This window comes from Syngnathus typhle, linkage group LG4 (assembly GCF_033458585.1).
Source record: "Syngnathus typhle isolate RoL2023-S1 ecotype Sweden linkage group LG4, RoL_Styp_1.0, whole genome shotgun sequence".
In the NCBI taxonomy this organism is placed as follows: Eukaryota; Metazoa; Chordata; class Actinopteri; order Syngnathiformes; family Syngnathidae; genus Syngnathus; species Syngnathus typhle.
In genome coordinates, this window is record NC_083741.1 from 13,121,951 (window position 1) to 13,131,331 (window position 9,381).

Sequence of the window (9,381 nt, forward strand, 5' to 3'; positions counted from 1 at the left end):
GCTGTGACCATAGCCTAGCGACCATCTGAATGTTATTTGTGCCTTTTTGACCCATATTTAGGACAGCTTTCACAAAACAATGCAAAGGAGGGACAGGCCCCGAAAACCCGCCAAACCGTCTTGAGCCGGCCGGCTTCCTTTTGACTGAGATCATGGCCATGCTTTAAAAAAAAAAAAAAGTACGTCAAATTAAATGTTAACATGTTAAATGTTGTTGAACCACCGTAAAGGCCTTAAACATGGAAGTGTATATGGCATCCAAAAGTATCAGAATGATTTCGAAATTTGCATAATTTGGTGGGTGCAAATGCACTTGCGTGGTGAAGATTGAGGAAATCTATCAAAGTGATCTTCCGTGCACAGTTGTTAGGAACACTGGCTTGCTAAATGAACTTTTGAAAATCCACATGGGACAATATTTCAGAAAATGTAATTTTGCAAACTGTTTCACATCATTGCACCTCGTCAGAGTGCTTGTCCCCCAAAGCATTTGACTATATTTCTGTGGGGAAGAATAAATGTTCAACGTGTGTGTCTGCAACCTTTTTTTGACAAATTAAAAAAAAGAAAGGCTTCATAGGATATGTGTTATCCTTCCCAAGCTATCACTCAGCTCTCTCATGCATGTGTGAATTACACACCTTTATGAATATGTAAATGTTGAGAATGCCTCATTAAATCGTAATTCATGCATTTTTCACATGCCCAATACCTAAACAGTATAGTCTGATGAATTATCATTTGAAAAAAAATCATCATCATGTTTTGAAAGGTTTTTGATCATTTTGTATAGTTGAGTGAATATGATTTGTGGGGCTTTTTATGTTACAGCTGTCTAATAACCAGATCTATGAATTTCAACGCTGAATAAGCAAGAGTACTAATGTTAAGACTTCCCTTTTACATGTAGATTTGTTTTCATATTCAAATACAATTTGTGTTTGAAAGTTTCTTGTTTAGTTAGTAGTTTGTGTAACGCTAAGGCAAATTAGTGTCTTAGTGTTACGTTTGACATCAAATCATCAAAGCGAACCAATATTAAGGAATCAATGTGGACAGCTTTCGTATGTAAAAGTGTTTCTGGAATTTCTGAAATGTTTACACAAGCAGGAAAGTCAGTCACCGAGATTCATTTCAGGTTTGATAAATAACATTGGCTCTAATAATTAATTTGCACATACTTGCTCCTTGCAGAACGCACAAAATTAAATGCGCAGCAATTTAGTGTGGTTGGCTGACAAATCTCTGGTTATGCCCTGTTAGTAAACCAGCTCCCACATCTGGTTCTCTGCACAATCAGGTTTTCTTGCAATGAAAACCTTTCATGAATCTTGTTCCAAGTGAAATGTGATTTCAGAAGCAGTTTGAATTTAATTTAGGATTAATTCAAACTTAAAATTGTACGACTTGAGGACTGTTCAACTTCAGCATTTTCCTTGGTTAGCAGAGGTTTAGTTTGACTGTGGATTATATCCCACGCACTCACAAACTAATACAATGATGGCCACAACATTGCTGTTCCACTTTCCTCTGTGAGTACTTTTTAAATGTGCCCTCTTCTTAAATCCTAACCATGTTCTGGAGAGTTTCACAACCACAAAGAGTGGGCACAAATAGTGGACATAAAAAAATAAAATGAAATCAAAGTGCATCGGGAAGCACACATTGTTGGATGCAAAAGGAAATAGATTTTTCTTTGAGCAATGCAGTCAATTACCTCAAGGAAGCAGCCACTTTGTCTCCACCTCCTCTTGATGCATATGTAGTATGTAGTAAATGGAACATGGGGCCCTCAATCTAAGAGGGCGTCAGGGGACATCCAAGTAGTAAATCCATGGTGGTATACAGAAGGTCTTGAGGAGAAAAAAAAAATCAAAGGTTATTATGGCAATCACTAAACCCTATGCAATCATATAGATAATAATGGTTATGTGTATGATGAGACAACCCAATCTGTCATTAAGTTCAAATCTCCGATCTTCGCTGCAAGTTTGATCATTCCAAAGGTAAATAAAACCAATGAGGATTTTTTTTTGTTGTGAACCGAGAGTAATTCCAATATAAACCTGTTAAGGACATTCATAGAATATGCAATATTCTGGTAGAAGAAAGAAAGTGTTGACTTCACTTGGAATTCTTCAGATTTGTGCGCTCATTCGGGATATCTGTTGACTCGCTGACACGGTGATGGTAATGAAAAACCAACACAAGATTAAAACACGGTTTCCAAGGGGCTCCACATTGTCTGCTGCCCACACTTTGCATATTACAACTCATATTACATCAAGCCTGTCATGGCCCGTATTAATCACTACACAAATATATAGATGTACTGTATGGATTATTAAATATTCATCTTCAAAATCCTCGAGGAATTGTGGGGATGGGGAAATCATGTTTCGTTTGTTTTAGCAAAACTAAAAGAAATAAAATTCAAACAACGGTCATATTTTGGCCATGAAGAATTGTGTTTGGTTTAAATGATACAAGTAGAAACATTTGCTATTTTTCTAAACCACTGCTCATTCATGCAATCACAAAAAAAAATGATTGACACAGTGATGAAGTGATGTTAATTGGACATACTTTGAAATTCCCCATTTTGCTCCTCTTCTTGCCCTATTTGAGCTGGTGGCTTATTAAATCATTTGCTGCTCTTGGGTGATCTTCTTTTGAATCTTGCCTTGACCCTGCGGGCACAATTTATTTTTATTTAAAAAGATATATTCCCAGCAAATCTTACATTAGTTCAAGAGAATTAGGCTTCATTATACACGCAGACACTTCAAACATTTTGTAAGAGTTTTCTGTATGATGAGGAATCAAAGGAGATGTTCATCCTGATGACTGCAGCGCTGGCACATGTCCACACAGCTATATGTATATATATATATATATATATATATATATATATATATATATATATATATATATATATATATATATATATATATATATATATATATATATATATATATATATATATATATAGATATAGATATAGATATAGATATAGATATAGATATATATAGATATAGATATAGATATAGATATAGATATAGATATAGATATAGATATAGATAGATATTATATACACACACACATATATATATGTTTGCAGTTGTTTTCAGAGTGCTTTCTAAATACAATTGAATTGAAGAATTGTGTACAACAGCCCGGCGATCTTGCGGACACGATGTGTCACCCTTTTGCATTTAGTAATTGGATTAGTCAATTAGAGCCAGAAAAAGAGAGTGAGAACATAATTACTGCACAATAAAGTCAACTGAGAACAGCTACTGGCTCTCCAAACAGATGATTACAATTTGAAGTCTCGTACTTTCAGACTCATGATCTTTATAATTCTCATTTAATTAGTTGGCATATCCAAGCGTGCTTTGTACCAGTGTGATTGTAAAACCCATGAGAGCTAGGGAGGAATACTATTATTCGGTTTTCACCAATGCCTACGGCATGGCCACTGAAATAAGAATTCATTGCAGCATCAATTATTAGAGCAATGTGATTAGTGTGGCTTTGTCTGCCATTCCCACAGAGCTAGAACACAAGCAGCTCAATTATCCTTCAGCCAGAGGTGGCCAAAGCCTTTTGATTTGCCCTCCTTTATAAATATCTACAGCAATTCTGACAGATCTCATTAAAGTACCACTGCCTACAAACGTACTGGCCTCAAATCTTGAGCACTGGAAGGGATCACGAGAATGTCCAAAACAGTCAGCCCCTGCGTCTCATGTACCATCCCATTTCAAACCAATCTGCACAGAAACAGGATTATTATCTACTTCATTTGCTCAATACTTTCTCAACACACCTCATTCATTGTATGTTTGCGCCAGTTGCTTGTTTTGTTTTTTTGTCAGATGTCAAACATGCCAAAGAGAAACATTTTAAAAATGTCAATCCCTGCTAAATAATTAGTGTTTACAATAAAGCTTAAATTTAGATTGGATGACTAATTGAAACCTCTTTTCCGAGACATTGTAAGTGTACTTTGATTATTCTTGAAAAGTGCTTAAGTTGTTTATTCACCCAGACTAGCAAATTTTACAAATATTAGCTCAGTATGAATGCGTTGAATAAACGTTTATATTGAAAATCTAGCAGACAATCAATGTGTGTCGTTTTGGAAAATGCAGCTGCAACTGTTAGAACCCCAAGACCCCTTTGCTTTTTATAATTGAAATTGAATACCCCACATTGCGTAGAATAAATTAAGCATGGCTTTTATAACTAATTTGGATGTATCCACTTATGATTGATTGTAGTCCAGTAGTTATTTTATCTTTTTTTTCATCATTTAAAGAGGGATTGGATAGTTAACCTAATGCTTTACCTTCAGTTGGGAATGTTTACAGCAGTTGAAAACATCACACAGTCAAAGAGGGGATAAATAAATAAATAAATAAATAAATAAATAAATAAATAAATAAATAAATGAATGAATGAATGAATGAATGAATGAATGAATGAATGAATGAATGAATGAATGAATGAATGAATGAATGAATGAATGAATGAATGACAAATGCATACAGGTACAGCACTCCCAAAATAAAACACATGGAAACTATGTAAATCAATAAATACAAATCAAAACTATATCTGGTTGGAAGCCAATGTTTAATTGGACCTTACTTCTTGCACGTTAAGGAGCCTGTACCAAGAACTAGCGCCTCTTGAAGGTAAAAGACCTTATTGCACGTTTTTTATTCAATTAACTGCTTCTATATTTGCTGGTGGCTGCCGTGTGACCAAGCACCTTTTCGGAGTGACCGGTTGCGCATGTGGGTATTCCCGAAGCCTAGATGAGAGAATCACACTGCCTTAAAAGTGCACAGAAGGAAGTTACTCAAGCGAGAGCTTATCAGTTCAGTTACTTTATTTGCATGCTTTCAGTCTAAAGTCAAATGTCTGTTTTCATTTCTGTGATCAAATTGACATCAAGTGTTACATTTCCTTGGAAATACTGTAGTCCCACAACAGGATTTTAGATGGGTTGTGTATGTATGTGGGTTAGGAGGCGTTGGGGGGGGGGGGGGGGGGGGGGGGGCAGGGGTTTACCGTGAGCACAGAGTGACAAGCTATTTAGGTGTTTTCCTTCACTTTGCATTAGAGTGCGCAATTTCTGTCGGGGTGAGCCAACATTGTGAGTCTCGATTTCAGGCAATGCTGGCTGACGGATCACTTACCTTAAGAAGTGAAAGTGGGTGGCAAAAAGATGTGATGCAGAGCGGGCCCCAGCAGTACCGGGCAAAACCTGGGGAAAGAGAAACAGTCATTGAGGGGATCCATTACCAGTAGGTGAGCCAACAAGCATGAAAGGAGCTGTCTTGTTATATTGGCTGCTTGATAAAGCAGGTCTTTGGCTGGAGAGCCACTCTGAGTCTCTACTAGTAAGAGCAGACAGGGTAAAGAAAAAGGCCTTTTATTGATGACACAAAATGTTGAGTCACTTAAATCCACCTTCAGCCCACACTCACTGCATGGAGAAGTCACGAAAATAACCACATGATGCATAATTGTTAGTCCGGCAAATGTATTCCACATCAAAGTATTTTTTTTAAAGAATGGATAAAAAGGACAAGTGACAACAGAGAATTAACTAATATTTTTTCATATAAAAAATCTGTCTAAGATAACTAATCATACCTCAGTTATACTGCATTTCATTACATTGGTCCCTTGAGAAACCATTTTTCTCTATTGAAATGAATGGGAATGCCATTAATCTATTCCAGCCTAAAAAAAACAAAAAACAATTGTTACGTGTATACATTTCTTGTAAGTGAAATATGACCACGTGACAAAAGGAAAATGAGTGAAAATTTAGTGTGCTGTTTTAGCAGAACTTAAATATTTAAGAGCTGTATCTAAAATCTGATCAGAATTCTCATTAGAAAATATATCTAAAATGTATGTATGTGATTGTGGCAATGAACTTTGAGCAGGAAACAGACCTGTGACCAAGTGGTATGTCATTATCCTTTCTGTAACCTTGGGTTTATGTCTCTGGTGTATTGTTGATTTTGCAAGATTGTTGGCAACATCGCTCATGGCCCAAGGTGAGTATCATTACATCCATTCAACCTGCACACTCTGACCACTGACCCTTTAATCATCTTGGATCTCTTAAGCCGCTGGTGGATCCCACCCAGTAGATTTGCTTTTTAATGCGCTGTGATTTCCCCCCCACCCCCTTGCTCCAAAGGCTCCCTTTTTATCTTCTTCCTGCTGTGTAGTTGAAACCCCAATGAAGCCATGACAAGTCTCAAATCCCCAATATCAGGACCACAAGCAAAATAGCTCTACTAAAGCTACCGTGGACTTGATTTATACAAGGAACTACTTATATTATGAGGTAAACAAGTCAAACAATAACTCAATTAAAAGTAAGGAGCTCGTTCCATCTCAAGCATTGCCTGTGCTAGGAGAAGAAAAACCTTAGGAAATTAGAAGAAATAAAAGATTGACAGTGCTCCAGTTTGGCTCCAACCTTGGAGATTCCACGAAAAAAAAAAACAATGTTGATGGCCCAATAAGGAGTTAGGATAAGATTAGGACAGGTATCATCGGTCACAGACATTTGGAGTGAGAAGAGAATTTATCAGATAGGATTAGGACAGGTATCATTGGTAACAGACATTTAGAGTGAGGATGGAATTTATTCAATACTCTAGAGGAAAAAATGACCAACATGAGAAAACCTGTGTATCTGCCCAAGTCCAAACGCTAGCCAAAAGCCTCCTGGCACATGTGGGGATTCAGCTGATCCTGTTTGTCTCCACCAATTCCAAATGCTAAAACAGCACACGTATCCCAGCAGAGCTTGATTAGTTACAAATCAAAACATTGTCCCCAAGCACGCCACGCTTCAATTAGAGAAGTGACAAGCAACATTTATTTTCTTGCGTGTCTGCTTCAGAATTTAATTAGCTGGCTTTTTTCTAACCTGTGAACCCAAAGCCTCACCCCTGCTGTAAGACACAGAATTCATTAAGCCCTTCGGTGCCCTAAGATTTTCACACCCCGGCTTTGAACATCTGCACCCTGTCATGTATCATCCCATTCATTTCTACTTAATTTGATCCTAATAAGTGCCTACACGAGGAGCCAGATGTTTCCGTTTCGACTGTGACTCAGAAAGTTTTGTTTCAGGCGAGTTGTACTCCAAGCCTGGTGGGCAGGGAGCTGCATCCAACGCGAGCAGACTGCTTGCATTCATCCATTAATATGTAGAATAGTTTTGTGATTTCCTATTTTTCAACATATTAGGTTTTACTTGTCAGTGCACACAGAAATCCATCAACTTTTGACAACACCCCGAGGGGAAATGCCAGAGAACTTGCTTTCCATTTTCATTAATTCCAAAAGACCTGTTTACAAGAATATGATCAAAACATATTTGGATCAGATAAACCAAGAAAGAAAGGAAAAAGGAGTTTTCAATTTTAAACACATTACAGTTTAAAATAACAGAAAAGACAGACTTTCTGAAATCGGGACCTAAAATGAATGAGATGACAATCGCATGGCAGGATTTGTGGTCTAATTATGTTGTGGCTGGAGACCCCCTTGTAAAAAGTGACTACTAATCAGCAACATATGTCAGCCCCTGGCCCTTATTCTCATGTTGTCATGTTCAAGTGGCTCCGGGACATGGCTTCTGACATGCTGGGGATCATGCCACAGCAACAAGCAGCCTGCCATGTGCTGATGAGAGAGGTGCTGGAAGTGTGGAAGGGTCCCCACGAGCCATACCACCCCTTGGAGTGGGCCACTTTAGTACACGGGAAGCACACCAATCACGCTGTGTGACAGTTGTGCCCTAAACTATTGTTCTCGCACATCTGTCAGATTTATAGCTTCCTCATTTTCTCTCTAACTTCTCTCTGCGAAGGTATGTATGTGTATACGTACATATGTACGTGTATCTCTATCTATATATCTGTATATCTTTATCTCTATATCGACATATATTTATCTCTCAATACTGTTTCATTATTAGTCGGACAGATGTGAGGCTATTATTTGGCAGTGTACTCTTTTTGTAAGCATATCTTGCCCAGAGCTCACTAATTGACATTGGAGCAGTGTTGCAAAATTACCAACTGGAAATATGTTTTTCTGTTCCAGATTGCAGTTCAGTGCCAGTTTGAGAAGGCATAGAGTCATCACAATGTTCCAACACAATCACGTTGTTGAAGATGATAATATTATACTTGTAGCCCTTGAACAATCTGAGGTTGGTACAGATTAAAATTCTTCAATGTCTAATCTGAGTTTTGTTGATGTTGACATACAGTGTAGACCTCAAAATAGATATTCCCAGGCTTTACCTGCTCTAGAAGGTCAGCGTCTTCATCAGTTGTCATAGTGGCAGGCTAGCAGGTAGTACGTGGTTTGTCGACAAATAATCCTGTTTCGAGAAATTGTCTTAAATAACATTAATTGTACTATGCTTTGGCGTAAGAATGTAGCAAAACTGCCAAGCCTCAGCTGTCCAATGACGATTTGTCTCACGTCGGTCTGAACGATACCTGGAACAAAATAGAAAGAAGGTTATGTATTGTGACTTTGGAGAAACCTTGTACATAATGAGGAGTTTGGTTGTGTATATGTTCAATGTTTAAAGTGCCTTGAGAAAACATATGTTGTGAATGGGCACTAACAAAATCAAATTGACATGACTAACACCGCCAATGCAATGCACGTGAAGTTTTTAAAAACGCATCCTCCACATTGCTCAGTGCTGAATGTCATCTTCTACTTTGGCAGTAATGTGATTCTGGGGCTATAGGTAAACAGGAAAGAGCCAAGAAGCTGAGTGCCAAATCAGCTCAATGTGATCAACATCTTTGATTAGAAAGCCTATCTGCTAGTCAGGGTCAAGGGGGTCAAAGGTGTCCTCCTGCCGAGGATTATTATTACACAATCTGCGAGGATAGAGGAATTGCTGAATTTGGAGTTAAAAGGAGTCAGCCTTCTGTTTAAAGAGGCATCTGCTCTCATTTAGCCTCAGGACACAACAGGGCACAATAGGGCAAGGCAAAAATCACATGTCATCACTTCGCCACAGACAGATCAATTAATTTGGCCAATTGACCAACGATAGTCAGCACCAGCTTGTTGATTTGCATTGTCAACTTATTCAAAGGATAATTCATACATTAATTGCATTCAAAGCAAAGCCCTTTATGATTGCTCTAGGTGGTTATCAAAATTATTTTAAAATCTCACAAAACATCCACTTTAACACATCACCAATACTTTTAGCAAGCCTGGATAACTGTGATCCTTCACCTGCCATTTATCCACCACAACGTGATGCAAACTGTGATTGATAGGTGTAATACTCCCTTT